The sequence below is a fragment of the Lolium rigidum genome, chromosome 4 (genome assembly GCF_022539505.1).
Source record: "Lolium rigidum isolate FL_2022 chromosome 4, APGP_CSIRO_Lrig_0.1, whole genome shotgun sequence".
Classification (NCBI taxonomy): Eukaryota; Viridiplantae; Streptophyta; class Magnoliopsida; order Poales; family Poaceae; genus Lolium; species Lolium rigidum.
The window spans coordinates 175,724,128-175,743,646 of NC_061511.1; the positions used below are offsets into that span (position 1 = coordinate 175,724,128).

A 19,519-nucleotide genomic window follows, 5' to 3' on the forward strand; every position below is an offset into this window, starting at 1 on the left:
ACATCATTCACTAACTTTCGCGACATGCAGATACATAACAGATAAATATGCTACATTAACGACCTCTATCATTGGACTCAAAACACCGCCCCTTCTCTCTGATGAGATCAATTGGCTAGACAGACCGCACCATCCTGCATAGCATCATGGCACACAACTTGACAACCTAAAATTCTAACCTAGCTGAAATAGTAACACAACAGCCAAGCCTGGCACCTCCAAAAGTTTTCCTAACCATCTAGAGGATTCTAACAGCCAGAATCAATGCGAGACAAAATCATGAACGATGGTAATGAGCAAAATACTTGTTTCTAGGTAAGATAAGTTGACACCATATACCACCTAGACATAGTTTTCATGCCTGCTTAGAGAGTCCTAGTGCCCTACCAACCCAGATCACCACAAGATGCATTCTTATGCCTTGTAAATGACCATAAACTATATTCCCATCATACACTACATGTAGAAAGCCAGGACCAGATCAACACAAAAAAAAACATCCCATGAACGACTATAACTTCCTACCACGCGGAGGCCAGTGTGGCTTAGCAAGGACAAATAATCAGCCACAAAATAGGAAAAAAAAACGCAAATAAGCCACGGGTAACAAACAGACATGCAGCATCCAATCGCAGCAGCAACTCCGTCCGACAGCAAACCATGACACCCAGTCTCCAACCACAGGCCCAGTAGGCCAGCACCCAGCCACAGACCAGAACGGAAGCATCACGCCACGCCGGAAGCAAGGACATCGCACTCATCCAGCCACCTGCAGAGGAAAGACTCGATCCAAATCAATAGAAGGAGGAAACAGAAGAATTTAAATCCCAATTCTCCTTGCATAAGCTATAGTGTTTGTATCATACTACCTCCGTCCCAAGGAATAAGGCGCACGCATATTTCAAGACAAACTTTGATCATAAAAATTGAGCAACAAAATCTTGGTTATATTATATGTAATTAGTATCGTTGGATTCGTATTGAAAAACACTTTCTAATGATGTTAATTTTATACAAACAATCTTTATAAATTTGAAGTAATACTTAGTATCATGCACATTGATCCCACAGAAATGCTGATGTGGCAGCTAATTAATGAGGAGATAGGAGATTAGAGTAACATAGGTAGATACCGTATCATAGCGCAAACAACGAGAAAAGTTGATGTTAAACAAAACTTATACATAAATTTGCATTGAGATTCTAAAAAACAATAAATATAATATGACTATGATACTACTCCATAATACTACCCACTATAGAGATAGTATCATGTAGTAGTATCATACATGATACTTACCACTATGATCAGCCTAACCTTTACCTCTTATTGGGGAGATTAAGTATTTATTATTAAACCGCAAAGCCTTCCTTACATGTACTTATTTCAGTTCAGTTTTACCACAAATCGGGATAGGCGACAGGGGGGCAAAGACGCTTGTTTCACCTTGTGCCTTCGTGCCATGAATCAGTCAGAAACAGGCTGGGAAGCAAGGTGCCTGCCTAAAGATTTATCATGGCCGACAATCAGTAATTTCGCCGCAGCCATAGTCCTCATGGGATTAACGTGGAGGCTCAAAATCTCCAGTTAGTCTATACTATTATATTGGAGTTGGTCGTAGGTCGTACAACGCGTTTGGTGAAGGAGATTGGAAGCATCCTATCCGCCCAATTTAATCACACAGTCTTCATAGGTCTTGACTCCGCCCCCATCTAATTAGGAAACAATCAGGCACGGTATAAACCAATCCGGCGGGCATTAAAATACTTGGCAAAAATATTTTGATTCTTGCGCTCAGCCTTTTTTCGCAGAAGGAAAGAAATATCCTCATGTATGGAGTAGTTTCCATTTTGCAAATATCCCACTAATTAATCAATCAATTCAAAATCAATAGCGAAACAAAAACTTTCCTTTTCTCTACTACTTCAAAAGGGGGAATGTGTTCCGTCGTCAGCCATTCCTTCCTTTCGTCCAACTTCTTCCTCGCCCGGGTCGCGCATATATTGTCAAACCCCTTCGCTAACCCTTTCTCCAGCGCGTTATACATGGACAAAGAAAAACATATAGCGCGATCATTGCGTCCCAATCCAAAAAAAAAAAAAACTCAGCCAAACGCAATCATCCCACCTCCACCTCCAAAACAACGAATCAACAACGCCCGCAGCAGGTCCAAGAGAGCTCCAGTGGTTGCCACATGCTACATAGCCGATCGTGATGTTGTGCAAGCCGCTGCCACAGCGCCGCCCGACATAGCCGATCAGTGCTCCCAGTGGTCGCTGTTGCAGCGCCGCTTGGCTAAGCCCATACAATCAGATCTGCCGCGCCACTTGCCGCCGCGATCTAGATCATGTACACTGCAGGTATATCATCGTATCTTAAACAACAATCTTAATCTACACAATGAAGTTTCCAAAGTTATGTGAATCAATATGTATTGGTTACCATAAACAAGGGGATGCAGGGGAACTTTGCAGGAGCCTGAACTCATGATAGGAGAACAATAATGTTTTTTTCCTCTTGAAGATAGGAGAATCTGTGGCATGCATTACGCAGAAAACACCTTCTGATCCGAAGGTAGTTAAGAGGCAACGTGCTTGGGACCGATATGGCGATATACACAGATGGATCAATAAAAATTAACTACCCAAAAAGAGTCGTGAAGCCTGTCATCAAAATAAAGCCTTAACATTTGTTCTTCCCCAGGAGGCGCAACTGGGGACAAATCTAGATGTGCTCGCTCAGATGCAATGCACTCCAGTTGGTAGAGGTGAGCTCGGAAATTAACCTCAATTTTAACTTGCAAAACATATGACTTACTGGTTTCATTTTACAAGGAGACATCGGGATGAAGATACTGATTTTTTTTTAACTCTGAAGATACTGATTGGCTAAGAAGAAATAACACTTACAGGAGGCAGCCAGTCCATATGCCCTATGAAGGGAAAGCAAAACTCCTGCTTGGTATGTACGCAAACAAATCCCGATTAATTCCATGTCTTACCTCAAAAAGTGATTTTTTTTATTGCTTCGTAGATATTCCCAATATCAATATCAACCCTATTGAACTCACAACATCCATCCTTCACCAAGAATTAATGCACAACATCCATCCTTCAGCAAGAACCACTCACTGATCCCAAATAACGGAAAAGGCAATGGGATAGGGAAAGATATGCGTAGATACATGAGTTCAAGAAAGATGAACTACTAAAAAGACATCGTGAAGCACATCAGAAAAGGAAGTCATCGACCGGTAAGAGTTGCACGATACCAATCATGATAACTCGCTTAATGTCTCCGAGTGCACTCTGACAGGAAAAAAGAAGAGCTCCAAGTGTACTCTGATACGTACACAACCAACATCAAGGTATTTGGCACTTATACTTTAAAAAAAATTGAATTTGAAATTTTCTTAACTTTAAATTTGCTCGATTTTGAAAATTGTAAAAAAGAAAAAACAGCAAAAAATAAAAAAACGAAAAAAATCGAAGAAAAATCAAAATAAAACCGAAACCCAAGAAAAACTAGAAAAAAAAACTCGACGAGAACCTGGAAAACCCGAGGCTACTGGCTCCCTGCCTGTTGATGGGCCGTGATCAATCCTCGTGGGCACCATTTTGCTACAAATTAAGCTTGTTGCGGATCCATTTTTTAACAAATCAACGGAGCTACAACTCAATTCCGATGATGGCGAGCAATTCTGGGTAGGGCGAAAGGACAACGAAGGTATCAGGGTGTCGACGGAGGCGTCGCCGGCGTCTTCGTGGTGCAAGCGGGGGGAGAACGTCGGCGAGGGGTGGAGAGCCTGGACTGAGTATATTTAGAGGTTGTGGTAGCCGACGACTTGGACGTTTCCACGAGAACGTTGAGCCCCCAAACGCCCTACGCTAGGGCAGTCCGCATCACGGCCGCGGTAGACGACGCATTACCTTCGTCTTCACTTGGAACTGTCCAATGTGGTAGTTTGGACTCTGATGAATCTCTCCGATAACAGCCATCCATACGCCGAGAGCGGGCACGCACCGACGCTCGTCGAGCCGCTCTAAACCCGAGCGGAGCCATCGGTGTGCCGTGGGCGGCGTGGGCGCGTGGCGTTCGGTGGTCACGCCCAAACAAAATTGAAAAAAATCATCATAGCCATCGCTCCATTTTCCCCTTCCTCCGCGCTCGTGCGTGGCCACCACACCCCCATAGGTCCATACCCTCCCGGCTGCTAGCTCCTCGGCCGCTTCTTGACCCGAGTCTCCCTCTCGCTCTCTTCTTCTTCCCTCGGCCGTCGCTCCGCTCTACTGTCACACGCCCGTCTCCCCATTTCTCGCAAGCTTGTGGCACATAGCTTGAGTAACCGCATCTCTATCTCGAGCGTTGATCCATGGGGAGGCTGTGCAGAGTGGTGGCTGGGTTGCTTCTGCTCATCATCTTCTTCAGTTCCAGTACTCCTGCCACCTGCGGCTCCGATGCTCAGCAAGGTATGTCAGTATGTGTGCCTACTTGCATATCCTCTGTTCTTTTGAGCATACCAACTGCTGAAGAATCATTCACGGAATTTAATCCATGTGTTCTTCTCTCTGTCATAAGAGCAAGCTTTGCTACTCCCTTAGTTCACGTTCCTTGAGAATTAAGGTACTGATGCTAGTACGCACTGACTGCAGGAAGGGCGAACCACCGGGAAGAAGATGCACCCTCCGTCGCTCGGTGAGAACTCTACCTAGCTCTCATGTTCAACTCAGAGATGCTCTGGCTTCCGGTGTGTCAATGGTAGAGAACGTAGTGTAATTTCGTGAAAGGCGTTACAGTAGCGAGAGTAGCTTGGAAACTTCTTCATCTAGATGTTCATGTTTTTTATTGGTCGGAACATTCCATTTTCCGTTTAAATTAGTAAAGAACCCCAGAAAATGATATGATCACCTTAAAAGCTTCAAAGGTATTCCACCCACACTCGATCTTCTTAGATTGCATTGCATAGATACACAACAATCTGAGGCGGGAATGATATGTGTCGGCTGTCAGAGACGGACAGCTGAACCACCGAGCAACCGCAGCACCGGTAGTTGGCGCGCGTCTCTTGTCCAGTTCTTCTCCGCCTCTTCTGCTCACCACTCTCTCGGTCTGCCGACTCGATCATTGGCAGGTTAATCCAAGCCTCTGGCGGCGCCTCGGCACGCCGCACGCGGCATCACGCTGCCTCCGGAGCCGGCCACGGTGGTCACCCACGGCGCCGCTGCGGTCGGTGAAGCGTCTCAAGCGGCGGGGCATGCTCGCCGCATGTATGTCATCGCGGGAGCAGGAGCTTCCGTCCTCGCGGTCATGTCGGTGGCGCTGCTCGTCCTGTGCTACCGGTCCAGCAAGGTGGTCACCGTCAGGCCGTGGGCGACCGGGCTCAGCGGGCAGCTGCAGAGGGCTTTCGGTTCCTCACTGAAAACTGTGCCAAGATTCCATTTGTATCACTTCTTTTCTTGGGAGTGACTGGGAACTGGCTGCAGGCGTGCCGTCGCGAAGAGGTCGGAGCTGGAGGCCGCCTGCGAAGATTTCAGCAACGTCATCGGCTCATCGGCTCCCTGTCGGAGTACATGATGTACAAGGGGACGCTGTCGAGCGGCGTTGAGATCGCGGTGGTGTCGACCACCAAGAGCTCCGCCAAGGGGTGTGGTCCAAGCACTGCGAGACACGGTTCAGGAAAAAGGTCGGACCGAATTAATATCAGCTTCTTTTAACGCAACAAAAAAAAAAAAAAAAAAAAAAAAAACTCTAGCTAGGATGGAACTGACAAAATTAGGATTTACTCTCGAAAAAGCCATGAAACTGAACAAATGTCCATTGTGTTGTTTTCAGATAACAAGCTAAACCACAAGAACTTCGTGAACCTGCTCGGCTACTGCCAGGAGGAGCAGCCATTCACAAGGATGATGGTGTTTGAGTATGCTCCGAACGGCACGCTCTACGAGCATCTCCATGGTAAGAGCATCTCCACTCGTTGGCGCTCCCCACGCTCAAATCCGGACGAAACAACCGCCGGATTGGACGAAATTAAGTCGTTGGGAGTACCGTATTTCCAGTCGTCTACCCGGAGTTCGCCGGACATAGTTTAAATTCAAACAAAGTGCCGTTCCGCGCTACAAGTACGGCCAGTTGATCGGCAAAAGGAGCAAAAGGATCAGCCACAGATCGGCGATCGGAGGGAAATTACACGAAAACAGGTTCATCGGCAGTCCCGGCCGGCACGGCGGTGTCCGACGGACCAGCTTCCTCACACGCCGTGGCCGAAGCGGCTGTGGAAGTCGACGACGAAGCAGCGGCAGTGGACGTCGAAGCAGCCGCAGTCGATGAGGTAGATGGTGAGGAAGCCGAGGTAGGAGCCGGCGGAGACGACGAAGGACTGGTCGGAGTGGCTCGGAGGATGTCGCTGCGGTGGCCCTGGTACCAATTCCTCGTCTCCTCGTCCATCAGTTCCATAGTTGCCGCCGCCCATCGGGAACGCCAAGTCCGTGTTCCTCTTCTTCGCCGCCGCCGTCGTCTTCGGCAGGGCGATCCGGACGCTTTGGTTGGCGAGCATCTCCCGCCACCTCGCCGTCGAACTTGTCGTTCCTCCCGTCGGCGTGCGACCTCAAGTCGGCCCAGCACTTGTCGATCGACGCCTGCATCCTGTCGGCGGGATTGCCCGTCTTTTTGAGCTCTTTGAGCTTCTTCTAGCCGAGTTCAGGGCGCCCTTCCGCCGCGCAAGCCGCCGGAGCGTCGGGGTTGTACTGCTCGGTCTTGCTCTTCGAGAGGGTCGTGCGGGTTTCCTTCCACTTCTCGCAGTTCTCGAGGCGGGCGTAGACGTTCGGGAGCTTGAACCGCAGGCCGGTGTCGTCCGTGTACATGTCCAAAGCACGGCGCAGCTGAGGGAAAAAGAGCACGGCGATACGGGTCAGCTCACGACGATGTACCTCGGTGATGCAGGGTCGACGGAGCATACCTTTTGCTCCAAGTCGTGGCCGCTGATCGGCCGTTTGTCGACCTCCTCCTGTATGCCGTGCCATTTGTTGCACGCCGTCTGCATGATCCCCCAATGGGTGGCCATTGCCTTGTCTCCCCGGTACACGTTCATGTTCGTCTTGTTGAAGTAGGGATCGACGAGTTTGCGTTCTCGTACGCCTGCCTCACTCGAAGCCAATATGTGTCGAACGACTGATTGGCCCCGTTTATGCCGTTCGTGGACACGGTCATCCAAGCTTCGGCGAGGCACTCCTCTTCCTTTGGCGTCCATTTGATACGCGGTTCGGCAGGCGGCGACTCCTTCTTCCTCTTCTTCTTCCCCTTCGACAGGTTGGCGGCGGCTTGAGTTGGCTCTTCTTCTTCTTCTTCTTCGTCTTCTTCTTCGACGGCTTGGCTTCCGTCGGCAACATCCTCCCGATGCTCGTTGCGCGCCGCCACAGCTGCCGTCGCCCTCGCCTCCTCTTGCGTGAAGAACCCCGGGCTCGCGGCGGCGGCGGCCATGAAGAACCCCGGGCTCGCAGCGGCGGCCATGGAGCCGGAGGTGATCATCTCGTGGATCTCCTCTTCGTTCGGCGCCGCCATCGCGCCGAACGGGAGCGGCCCTCGTCGCATGACCGGCGAGCTGCCCTCGAACTGGTCGCCGATGCTGACGTCAAGCTCGGGCGGCGACGGCGTGAACCTGGACGGTTGGGCGTAGGCGCCCTCTTGGAACATGGCAGGCGGCGACGGCGAGTACATCGAAGGGGAGAAGGACGACGGGGAACTACTTGTACCTTGCGCCGGCCATTGGCCGGGGAACATGGCGCCGCCGCCGCCGCTCATGGCCATGCTGATCTTCCTCGCTTGTTCGTCCTGGGCCGCCGCTGTCGCCCTCTTGGCGGCGGCTTTTTTCACCCTCTCCGCCCTGCCGCATGTTTCCACCTCGCGCCGCTTCTCGTCCGCCGTCCACTCTGCGTTCGTCATGCCCGGCGGCCGCTCCTTCTTCGCCCCCGGCTTCCTCGTCGTCGCCTTCGGCGGCATTGTGGTGGACGAGAAGACGAGGAGGAGAGCGGTGGTGGACGAGAAGACGCCGCCGGGAACTGGAACTGGAAGACGAGGAGAATGATCAAATTCGGCGGGAGAGAATGGGGATATGCAAGCAAATTGGAGGGAAAATCGACAGGATTTGGTTTTCCTATCGCCGACTACGCGGGTCCACACGACGTTTCGCGCCAAAATCTTTCGTCCGGAGTCCCCGAGCGCGCCCCGGGGGACCGGGGATGGCGTGGGCTCGCCGGATGGATGAAGGGCCAAATCCGGACGAAAACGAGGAACCGGGGGCGCGACTGGGCCGATTTACGCCGTCCGGATGTAAAAATGGCCGGGGACCTGTTCGGGGGGACGAGTGGAGATGCTCTACCTACTGGAGTTTCGTCCACAACACATCCATCCATGAGTTTTAGCACAATGATATGGTTTGCTGCAGTGAGGGAAGACGGTCACCTGGACTGGCCGACGCGGCTGCGAGTGGCAGTGGGGATCGCCTACTGCCTGAGCACATGCACCAGCTGAGCCCGCCGGAGATCCTCGGGACGCTCGACACGTCCACCGTCTACCTCACCGACGACTTCGCCGCCAAGATCGCCGACGTCTTCTTCTGCTCCGACGAGGCCTCGTCGACCACCAAGGAGATGGAGATGGCGAGCCTGAAGTCCCCGCCCATGTCCGACAAGGAGAGCGTCGTGTACAGCTACGGCATGGTGCTGCTGGAGATCATGTCCGGCAGGTTCACGGCGTCAGACGGTGGCCTGCTCGAGGGCTGGGCGGCGAGCTTCCTCAGAGGGGAGAGGCAGCTGAGGGACGTGACGGACCCCGGCCTAAGCAGGAACTAGGGATCCTAGCAGGAACGCGCCTCTCCAGGCCGACACCATGAACAAGTTGGACGGCGTGATACGGTCCTGCACCGACCGGGAGGCGAGGCGGCGGCCGACAATGACAAAGGTCGCGAGGCGGCTGAGGGAGATCACCGCCATGCCACCGGACGCAGCCACCCCCAAGGTGTCGCCGCTATGGTGGGCCGAGCTGGAGATCATCTCCACAGAGGCCGCCTGAAGAGTGTGCAGAGCGTTCAGTTGCCTTGCTGCTTGTTTGCCAGAAGTGTTCGTTCTCCACATGTATATATGAACAGTTCGAAACATTGCTACTTGGTGTCGCAGAGTGCTGCTTGTTGCAAATATGACTAAATAAATCTCCAGATTTTGTACCGGTATGTTTACCTGAGGTCCTGAGTGCAGCAGCTGCATTAGTGCAGCAGCTGCATTAGTGCAACTCATAAACTGCAGAAATTTCATTAAACACAGCTCGGACATAGTTCAATCCACAAAAGCATGATAAGAACATTATACTGCAAAAAACAGTAACATCAAGCAGGATAGCATGGATGAACACAGAGTAGAATACATTTAACAATTTAGCTGTTCAAGACGTCCAATGCCATAACCCCCATATCCCACTGCCGTCAAATGTGACGCATACCAACTTGACACACTGAAAATGTGACGCATAACGACTTGACAGACTGAAAATAAGCAACACAGGATACACCTACGACAAGGTTCCTACCACTGACGCTACATATACTTTGATATCCTTCCGTTCATCTGCGCCAAACAAGCATTGGCGCAGCAACAAAACAGAACATCCGCCATAAAAGACAAAGCAAGATAATTTCTCATACTCCCTCCATCCCACGGAAACTGTCGGACGGTTAGTTCAAATACAATTTTACGAAAACCCCCCCTCTAGTTATATTTCTTTCCCAATCAGGTCCTTAAACTTAAAATCAAAGATGGCGTCTGTGGCTGACAATCTCCGTCCGTCCCTCGCCGTCCGCCGCAGTACGCCGGAGCTCCGCCGGTGGGGCGCAAAGGAGGAGCTCCGTCTCTGGGTTCGCAGCTCCCTCCGCTTGACCAGGACGTCTGCTTCCTCCTCGTCTCGACCAGGAGCTCGGCCGGTGGGGCGCAAAGGAGTTCCGCCGGTGGGGCGCGGAGTAGCAGCTTCGCCGGTGGGGCGTAGAGGAGGATCTCCGCCTCTTCCTTCTCCTCCTCGGCTCGACCAGGAGCTCTGCCTCACCGCTTCCCTCACAAGGTCGACGCCATCGCGCCTCCTGCTGCTGCCGCCGCTTCACCCTACAAGCTCGACGCCATCGCGGCCCTGCCTCTGAGCTCATCGTTGTCGCGACGGCTCGACCTCCTCCCCGCGCCATTAGGCCGCCAGCTGCTTCGACGGTGAGGTCCTCGGCTCCCTGGACAAGATCGTCGTCGTCCTGAACTGTTACCTGAAGAAGCTACTGCAGTTTAAACTCGAGTTTCAGTTCAACTTTTCAGTTCACATTCTTAAGATTTAGATAAGGTGTGAGATAAGGACCACCTAAATAGTCCTGAACTGTTACCTGAAGAAGGTAATGCAGTGGGTTTGAATTGTCCTCAAGAAGGGTAGGGAACTTGATCCCTGTTGTTGGTTCTGTCACATCTTCTGGCAAGATTGTTCTTGGTGCAGCAACAAGAGTAAAGCCTGGACGCCTTTCTTCCAAATACTCTGATTTGTGTACCATCTTTTCCCTAAGTAATTGAATCCATGAGCATCTTTGGTAATCTTTGTCAATACATAGAAGAATTTGTTTAATCAATTGAATCAACCTTGTATATTAACATGGTTAAGTCTGAAAACATTGTGTTCATGTTGGAGAGAGCCAGAGAGGCAGCTCATTATAACGATTTGTTTCCACTGTTTAATATATAGAAGGTAAAGGCTTATTTGAAGTGCATGCCACTTTGCTATATTGTGTTTGTAAATGCAGGTAAACATGTTAGGTGACAATAAGTTAATGATGTTACAGGGTAAACAATTGAACAGAGATAGTAGAAGACAGTCTAATTGGACATCAAACTCCTCCGAAGCCTTGTCTTCTGTGGGATCACTCAAAATCAATCAACATGAACCTCAGAGAAACACCCATAAAAAACAAAGCAATTAAAATAAGGCCACTTGGTCTATTTCCAAGGAAAACAAGCTGCTAAACCACAAATTCTAGATGTCTGTTTCCTAGTCATTATCATACCCACTTGTATTAATATTGGCGTGTATGAATCAACCAAAATACTATGTATCCTAGTAGTAGAAACTTTTCTGTTTAATGTTATTGATGTAATATTAGATGTATGACAACTTTACAATCATATAATATGCCATCAGAGAAACCTACAAAAAATAAGTTCATCAAACAATGCATGACGTGAACAAAACACTGGAAAAAAGATGGAGCAGACCTCAAACAAAGTCAAATCAGAACCCCCAGTGATATTTCACACGATTCCTGTAGCTCTCTCTATTCCAATATCTAGCAGCAGTGATTATATGGCATTAAGAGCGGCATCTCTTGCTCATGACTTGCCTGAAATTATAAGCCGACACAATAAATAAACAGAGGAAGGTAAGTGTCAGTACAGTTAACTATGGTTATACTGTATGTCATGTGTGAGGAAGCTGCAAACTGCAGTGCAACACCAGAGAAACTGGACTCAATTCGTCAATTTCATTACAGGGAAATTTTATTGTTAGTCAAGTAGTTAACAGTAACACTATCTTAGTGTCAGTGGGACCAATTGGTGGTTAATGGTATTAACTTGATGCCATCAGGTGAGTGAAAAATGATTCTGAAGCTACAGATATCCACAGATTCAAGTTTTGGTAGCATGCATGGGAACTAACATCCTCATTGATGGAACTAACATTCTTACCAGATAAAATCTTGTATTTTTGGTAAATGTGCTGGTATCAACCCTGTAAGTCAACCATAGATCATTGCCATTACGAGATGCTTGCATGAAGAATGCACTTAGAAATATTAGAAGTACCATTGACCATCCCGCAAATGTTGCATATATTCTGTTTGTGTTCTCGCACAATAGGAATCTGATGCAAAATCCAGACCTTTCTTGTTTGCCTAAATTGGTTTACTTTAGGATGAACATCTTCCAACCTGAGGAAGGATTGCCCACTTCGCATCTCATGTGAGCAACTGAAGCTCCTTCCTGCTTGTTACTGTCAAAGTTAAGCACCTAAGCTGTACTCAATAATCCAATTTGAAGAAAATACCTCAAATTAAGAACTGAAAACTTATGACTACGAAATTTCTATTGAAGATCATTTGCTGCTACCAAAAGGCAGAGACTAAGAAGATCATCCACAGAAATAGGCATCGCATGCCACAGGAACAGCAATCACCATGGGGGATAAATTTGGGGAAAAGGATGTCAGCGACCTCACCTGGATGCGGACGATGCAGCGCGGGGGCACGTTGGCCCCGAGCTTGAGGATGGTGCTGGAGCACTCGAGTCCCGGGTAGAGGGAGGCGTAGGGCGGCGGCGGGTACTTGCCCTGCTGCTGGACCGTGTCGGCGCGGTTGACCTTGGCGGCGGCCAGCTTGAAGAGAACCTTGCCGTCCCCGCCACCTCCGCGGAAAAATTTTGGACCTTTGGATTTGGATGTCGACGCGGTGGGGAGCGCAGACCTTGCCTTCAAATCCAGTGCATAGAGGTGGCGCACGGCCTCCCTGTTGCTTCTATCTCCTCTTCTCGGCGTCGTTGGGAAGCTACGGTGGATCCGTCGAAAAAGTCCAATTTTCCGATCCACCTAATGGAGGCTGCAGAGCTGCGGGAGGGAGCGATGGTGGATGCGGGAGAGGAACCGGTCCTAGATGCGGCGTGGTGGCCAGCGACAGAGAGCGGCGGGCGACGCTGCGGACAGGGACACGAAGATGGTGGAGAGGAGAGACTCACATGCTTGTCAGGAATTCGTGGAGGGTCTTTTTGAAAAAACGTCCGTCCGACAGTTTCCGTGGGACGGAGGGAGTACTAAGAAACTATTGCCTGGTTTATCATTCCCTGGGTCTACGACCCCGTATCCCTGACTTCGTCGTCCATATCTTGGCACTCCATCAAGAACTCAACATGGAAGAGGTGGCTCTTGAACAGATCCTTGGAGATAGGGCCAAGTGTGTCTGCAAGATCTCCCAGGACAGCAACCGCAGCCTTTGTCACGCTATCATCCCTGAAAGTAAAACACACATACACATGATGTTAAGGAACAGGACCAATCGCCCATGTAATAAGGGAAAAGAAATGACATGCACCTGCTACTATCTTTGTAGACAGCGTCGGTGAACTGCAATAGATGGCCTGCATATGATATCATCAGCTGAGCCTTTGCGCCCTTGATACCCTGTAATATGCCAGAGTATGCCTCGATATGCCACGTCTGAGCTGGTTACCATAATCAACCATATCCTCATCACTTGGATCCAAAACAACAAGAAGCTCAGCCGCTCCTTGAAGCATTTGCATAGCATACAGCAGGTATTTCTCAAAATTTTCACCGATGGCAAGAGCAATGTCTCCAAAGCATGAGAAAATTGGAGGTTTCACAGACCTGTTTAGCAGTGAGTTCGAGAGATCCTTGAGAACGGTCATAATTCCATCGCAGAAGGGCAAAATCTTATCTTCCAAGGCACGGCAAATATCAGCAACCACCCCTACAGAGATGGAGCATACTTGGTATTCTTCATAATTCTGCAAGCCTGCTTCAAGGTACTTGAAAAACTCAGGCATGTATTTCACAAAATCTGGACCAGTGGCATAAGCAAGAGCACCAATTGCAAGCATTGCTTCTTCATGTACAGTAGCACTGTGGCAAGCAAAGACGCGGAAGAACAGCAACATCAACTGATCAGCAGTCTGAGCAATTATGGACTTCACATCTGAGCTGCTCAGTTTCTGGATAATGACCTGCAATACACCACACAGCAAAGCCTGCAGATCGCTTTGCTTCTCCTTAACACCAGATGTATCTATTTGGCGATCAAAGGTAAGGTTCAATCTCCTCATAATCTCTTGCAATAACTGCCCTATGATGCTTGAAGTTTCAGGTATGTTGCTGACTCTAACAATCTCATTCAGCGCTTCATAAGCAGATGAATGAAGCCTGAAATGGGTCATGTCACCACGATCCGCTGCAGTAAGGAGAGCAGCTATAACATTAGGAAGAAAAGGTGTAAGCAAAGATGAGACCGCCTCTGCATCTTCATAACCTTGGGCAAGGAAATATATGGCTCCACAGACTTTCTAGGCCACATTTGGAACATCTTTGCTACTCTCTAGCAACACGGTCATGATACGAGGAAGGTTCGCATTCGATATGATTGGATTTGAACTGCATGGAGAATGCAAAAGCTCAAATACTCGCCAAAGAGACCATGCAGTGGTGTCCTTTACCTGGCTGTTTGGATCATTCATTGTGTTGAGCAAAAAATCAAGTCCAGCTTGTACCAGGGGAGCAAGTTTCTCAAGGGAGGGGCCATCAAGGATAGAACCAAATGCAAAAGTGGCCGCCTCACGACAACACCAATCCGGCTTTGTGATGTTAGCCTCCACAAACGGCATCATAAGTGGGACAATTGCATCGCCAACAGTTCTAGCAATAAGTCCAAGGCACGTTCCAACACTCAAGGAAATGTTCCAAGCATTATCATCTTGCTCTTGATCTTCCTCTTGCTTTAACAGAATGCAGCATTGGAACAAGTGAAGGGAGAGCCTTTTCAATGAAGCGATAATTTACAGTTGAGTTAGCATCATCAGATCCCTCATATTCCTCTTGGAGTTCAATCTCTTCCTCACAAATAGTGCTACAGAACTCAACAGCTTGAAGCGCAACTGGTTCCTCATCTCCTTTCACAGCATTAGCTGTCAGATTGAATATAGTTTGCATATAAGGAGACAAGTCCACATAATATGTGGATGCGATCACAACAAGGCATTCAAAGGCTGCCTGCCTGATCAGCTGTATCACAAATGACCTTCATTATAAAGGTCCTCTCCATCTCATTTGCAAAGTTGCTCTCAGCAAAATCAAGAGCATTATATAGAGCTTTGACTGCTGCAAGACGGACTTCATAGCTCTGTCTGGTTCATTCCCTGCACAACTGCAGTGAGAACTGCATTGACTTGATCCTGCACCAAGTGCTCAGGAGGAATCTCCTCACACACATACCACAACGCCTCTAGGGTTGCTTGCTTTAGTGGCGCAGATGCCCCCTGCTGCGTCATGTTGCCCAGCAATTTGGCAATGAGGTCTTGCCATTCCCGACGGGGTATCTCAATGGATGCAACCTTTGCAATGACTTGTGATGACGTCTGCCTTGATTCACAGCAACCATCGTGCATGATCAAATTCAAAGACCTACTCGACCTTACACTACAGGTACACTCGAGTCCACCAACCTCCGGTACAGCTCGTAAGGCACATCAATGCTATATAAAAAAAAGGAAACAAAACTATTATTTAAGAAATTAATTTCCAAGCTATTTATGGAAAGGGGAAGCCAAAAGAGCGTACTATTGTGCCGTGGTCGCCTGCAGATGTATAAGGATAAGCGCTGAAGCGTGTGCGAAGTACACTCCAAATATCTTGGCTAACATAAGGGTAGGTTGGTTTGGGTCATCCATCTGTTGTTCTATGAGTACATTATAAGACTGCGATCAAAAATACTTTGTGCGTAAGTTCCAAATCACATTTATTCACCAAATCAAATAGATGCAGCTAAAGAACGATAATACTAACATTAGCTTTAAAAGTTGTTGCCGGTGCCTGTGGATTTAAATTAGGCGCTTTATTTCCCCACCGTCTTATCCAAGCAGGATCGATGGGCACGATTGGCCAATTCCATGATCCTTTCGCAGGCCTCGGCTCCCATTTCCATCTATTCAACCGAGCAGGATCGTATGCCCAGATATCATGACCAGCCCCTTGGGGAGGTAATGTACGGTGGACTTGCGGAGCAGGGGTACGAAGCTGCATAAAACGAATACAATAGTTAAAACAACGCCCTAAAAGATTGGGGTCCTCACCTAAAAAAAGCTAAGATATTTTTTTAATATAATGTACTCACCAAAGTTTCTTCAGGTGCGTGCATATCGTCATTGCGCCCAAATCTGTACAGTGCCTCAGGCTGCTCAGTATATCCTAACTGACGCTGGTTTGTCCGCATGTTTGTGAACATCAAGAGCTCATAAAACAAAGGATTATCCAGCAACTTACTGCGCCAAACAACCATCTTAAGATCTACCCAAGCTTGATCTAGGAGATTTTCGAGTTGCTGAGCATCACGATGTCCAAGGTACTTGTGGGCATTTGCGAGCGATGCGAAGAGTGCTCTAACTGCAGCTATCGGTGCATAAGAAAAGTGATAGCGGATAAGCAATCTAAATCTGGCTTGAAACACGGTTGCACCCGCTAGAACAACCAATGGAGGTGGCGTTGTGACTATGTAGTGTAAATGGTCCGTGAACAATGCAGGGACTCCTCTATTGTCGCGGTAGTGTGGAAGAAGTGAATTACCCAAAGCTTCCAAATCAATCAACAGATCAGCAAAGGGATTTTGTGTTGTTGCTACCGATGGTATAGTCATGGTAAAGAGGCCATTAACAGACAAAAAATCCTGGTCCGAGAAAGCACCTTTCCAGCAACATCCTAAAGCAGACTGATCAATAAAGAAACAGTATGCGCTCCTCAAATACCTGCAGCCAGGATCGGTGCCGACAACCGCAGGGTCTCCGAAATAAAGTTCCTTACTGTCGATTAGATTAACCCCCTGGGACCACTGCAAAAAGCCATTGTTCGCAGCAGCAGGGTTTGGGTTCTGAGCAAGGGGAGGGTTTGGGTTCAGAGCAGGGGGAGGGTTCTGAGCAGGAGGGGGGTTCTGGGGGTTCTGAGCAGCAAGGGGGTTCTGAGCAGGAGGGGGGTTCTGGGGGTTCTGAGCAGGAGGGGGGTTCTGAGCACCACGATTTCCCCAAGCACGATTTCTCCCACGAGGTTGTCGACCTCGATTCATCATCCCTGAATTGAACAAACTAACAAATTAGTATGAAAGGAAAATATTGGACTAGTAACAAAATATTACACGGACGATGAGATGGAACTGGGCGTCTTACCTTGGTTTGCTGCCGCTCAAGCAGATGCGAAGGACGCTAGGTGCGAGAGGACGCTGATAGATCTAGTGCCGCGGTCACTCACGTCGGTTTGAGGGTAAGCAGGGAGATGGTTTGTGGCCGCTGCCAGTAAACATAACAGTGAAGTTTATTATCGTTTCTTTGAAGAAAAAATACATGATAGTATTGAGTTCAGGAAATAAATAAAAAAGAGTATTGAGTCCCTTTCTCCTCTTGTACAAGGTTTTTTTTTTGTTTGTTAATGTTTCCCTAATGTGTCTGGTAGCATTTCAAGACATAAATGTGCTAATTACAACAAATTCTTCTGAAGCGTGGGTGTGTGCTTAGGGACATGATTCAAGCAGGACATAGTGCACCTCAAGGATTTTTACTTGTAGCCATGACAGATGACAAGTGCAACATTCTTCCAACACGCACTTGCTAGTGAGTTAGTTGATGCTCATATGAACCTAAGGAACCTGATCTTCCTAGTTCCCTTCTTTTGAGCCTGATTCCTACACACCCTATTGCCTACAATAGTTGATGGCATGGCTAAGCTGAATTAATGCCAGAAGATCATTGTAGGGATCAGTTCTGGGCGGTGCCCCGCTACACCACCTGCGTGTACATGCCCCACTCCCTGCAAGCTCCCGGAGCTCCGTCACGAACGGCGGCGACACCACGAAACCCTAGCTAGGGAGGATGGGAAAGGGGGAGGAGGCGCGAGGACTTACAGCGGACCAGTCGCCGGAGCAGGATCTCGCCGTCTCCGTCGAGGTTTGCTCGTTCAGTCCCCGCCGCCGTCTCCTTTCCCCGCCGCCGTCGCGTCGCCTCTCTCTCGTCTGACCCCGTGGGCGAGAATACCGGGTCCAAGTAAACAAGGCCTACAAGTATACAGGGAAGAGTCAAAACTGCAAGGATTACGCGCAATCCGGCCAGAGTGGGTAGGAACCTGCTGCTTGACGAGGAGGTTGGGGACGGAGGGAGGAGGTCGGGGACGAAACGAGGAGCCGACGGAGATCTCCTCTCCGACGGCGGTCGGGGGCTCCTTTCCGGAGGCAGGAGGGCGATGCCGGATTCAGCAGATCTAAAACTGCGCGCTGGAGGAGCGGCGGAGATGGGGAGAGGAGAGGTGGCGGCGGGGAGAGGCACGACGGCTGGCCGAGGAGGGAGGGGCGGACTGGTGATGGAAAGGGGGATGGGTTTGATCAACACTTTTTGTTTTGCTTATTTCCTTTCTCCAACTCGCTCCTTCTCTCTCAAATCAAACAAAAAAAACTCGCTCCTGATAGCTTAGGGCTTAGCCAGTCGGAGGAACCGAGGAAGGACACGCTTTCTTTTCTCCGGATGGCCGTACGCGGGGGGCATACTTCCTTTTCCGCCACGCCGACCATGTATTACGCCGGTAGTGTCGTATCGATTGCTGTAAGACATCTCTGTATGTATGAGCGTCTTTGATTGTACTGTGTTTCGCAAAAAAAAAAAATTGAGTTGTATATATATGTTTTCAGCAAAGTGTACAGTGGTTTGGTTAATGAAAGAAGTTTTTTTTTTAATCAACAAGGAGAACCTCCCCGATTCCATTGATAAAATCAACGAAACCATAATACTAGCCCGAGGTTCAGTTATTACGAAAATTAAGAGTTTTTTTTTTTTGTCAAGTAACAGTAGCTGCTACAAAAGCTAAAGCTAAAACAGAACAAAGACTAGGCAAAAACCTTAGATGTTTTTAGGGATCCTTCTCAAGCAGGGGCAACGATGTGCAGGAGCTGATTCCAACGAATGACAATTGGTTTCAAGCTTCAGTAAGCTCACGAGAGATGCATATCGATGCTTCCAATGTTGAGGTGGGAGTAGCCTAGGTCCCAGTGGGCGCCTTCTTCTTGGTTGTTGGCAAGAACCCTAACGAGGTTGACCTTCATTTAGTCACTCTGAATTCTGAAGGTCACAGACAACTCCTTCGATGCATGCTCGCATAAGCGATCGACGAGAGGAAGCATCAAGTCCTTGAAGATGATCTTCCACCCTCTGATCGAAAGCAAAATCAGCCGAAGAATCTGGTGCAAATTAAGCCAAGATTGCCCGTTAAAGATCATCTCATTACGAAATTTCCAAATGCACCAAAGTGTGGCAGCACAGACATAATTAAGAACTGGGTTTTTCTTATTAGCTACCCAAAACCTAGCAATAGATGGATAATCATGTTCCAACTAAATGTTAAAGAAAATAGAAATAATGTACCAAATTTGCCTAGCCACAATGCATTTGAAGAAAATATGATCAACACTTTCATCTTCAGAGCAGAAAGATGCAACAAACAGGTTTAATTATTCATGTTTCTTTTTAGCAAATTTTCTCTAGTCATGAGTTTGTTAGGAGACATAAGCCAAAGGAGCACATGCACTCTGGGGGTATGACAAGTTGCCAAACAACGGGGATATGAATAGGGGTAACCCCTCCAAAGTTAATAATAGCATATAGAGAGCTAGTTGAGTAGTCCCCAGATGATTCATATTGCCAG

General features: G+C 48.6%; 1 long non-coding RNA gene and 2 pseudogenes across 5 annotated transcripts; 1 reads left to right on the plus strand and 2 right to left on the minus strand.

Annotated features, from left to right (window-relative positions):
• Window positions 1–4,185: 4,185 nt before the first annotated feature.
• Window positions 4,186–9,224, plus strand: LOC124646428 (annotated as a pseudogene).
• A 923-nt stretch (window positions 9,225–10,147) lies between these two features.
• LOC124706388 lies at window positions 10,148–12,764 on the minus strand. Of its 5 annotated transcripts, none has more exons than XR_007004403.1 (5): window positions 12,284–12,764; window positions 11,755–12,058; window positions 11,284–11,408; window positions 10,407–10,575; window positions 10,148–10,304 (listed from the first exon to the last, which is right to left on the minus strand). It is a non-coding gene; the product is annotated as an uncharacterized LOC124706388 (long non-coding RNA). The 5 variants fall into 5 exon arrangements; XR_007004402.1 differs by having other exon boundaries at window positions 10,149–10,304; window positions 11,755–12,048; XR_007004405.1 differs by lacking the exon at window positions 12,284–12,764 and having other exon boundaries at window positions 10,148–10,301; window positions 11,755–12,270.
• Window positions 12,765–12,782: 18 nt separating this feature from the next.
• Window positions 12,783–18,270, minus strand: LOC124706390 (annotated as a pseudogene).
• Between the last annotated feature and the right edge of the window lie 1,249 nt (window positions 18,271–19,519).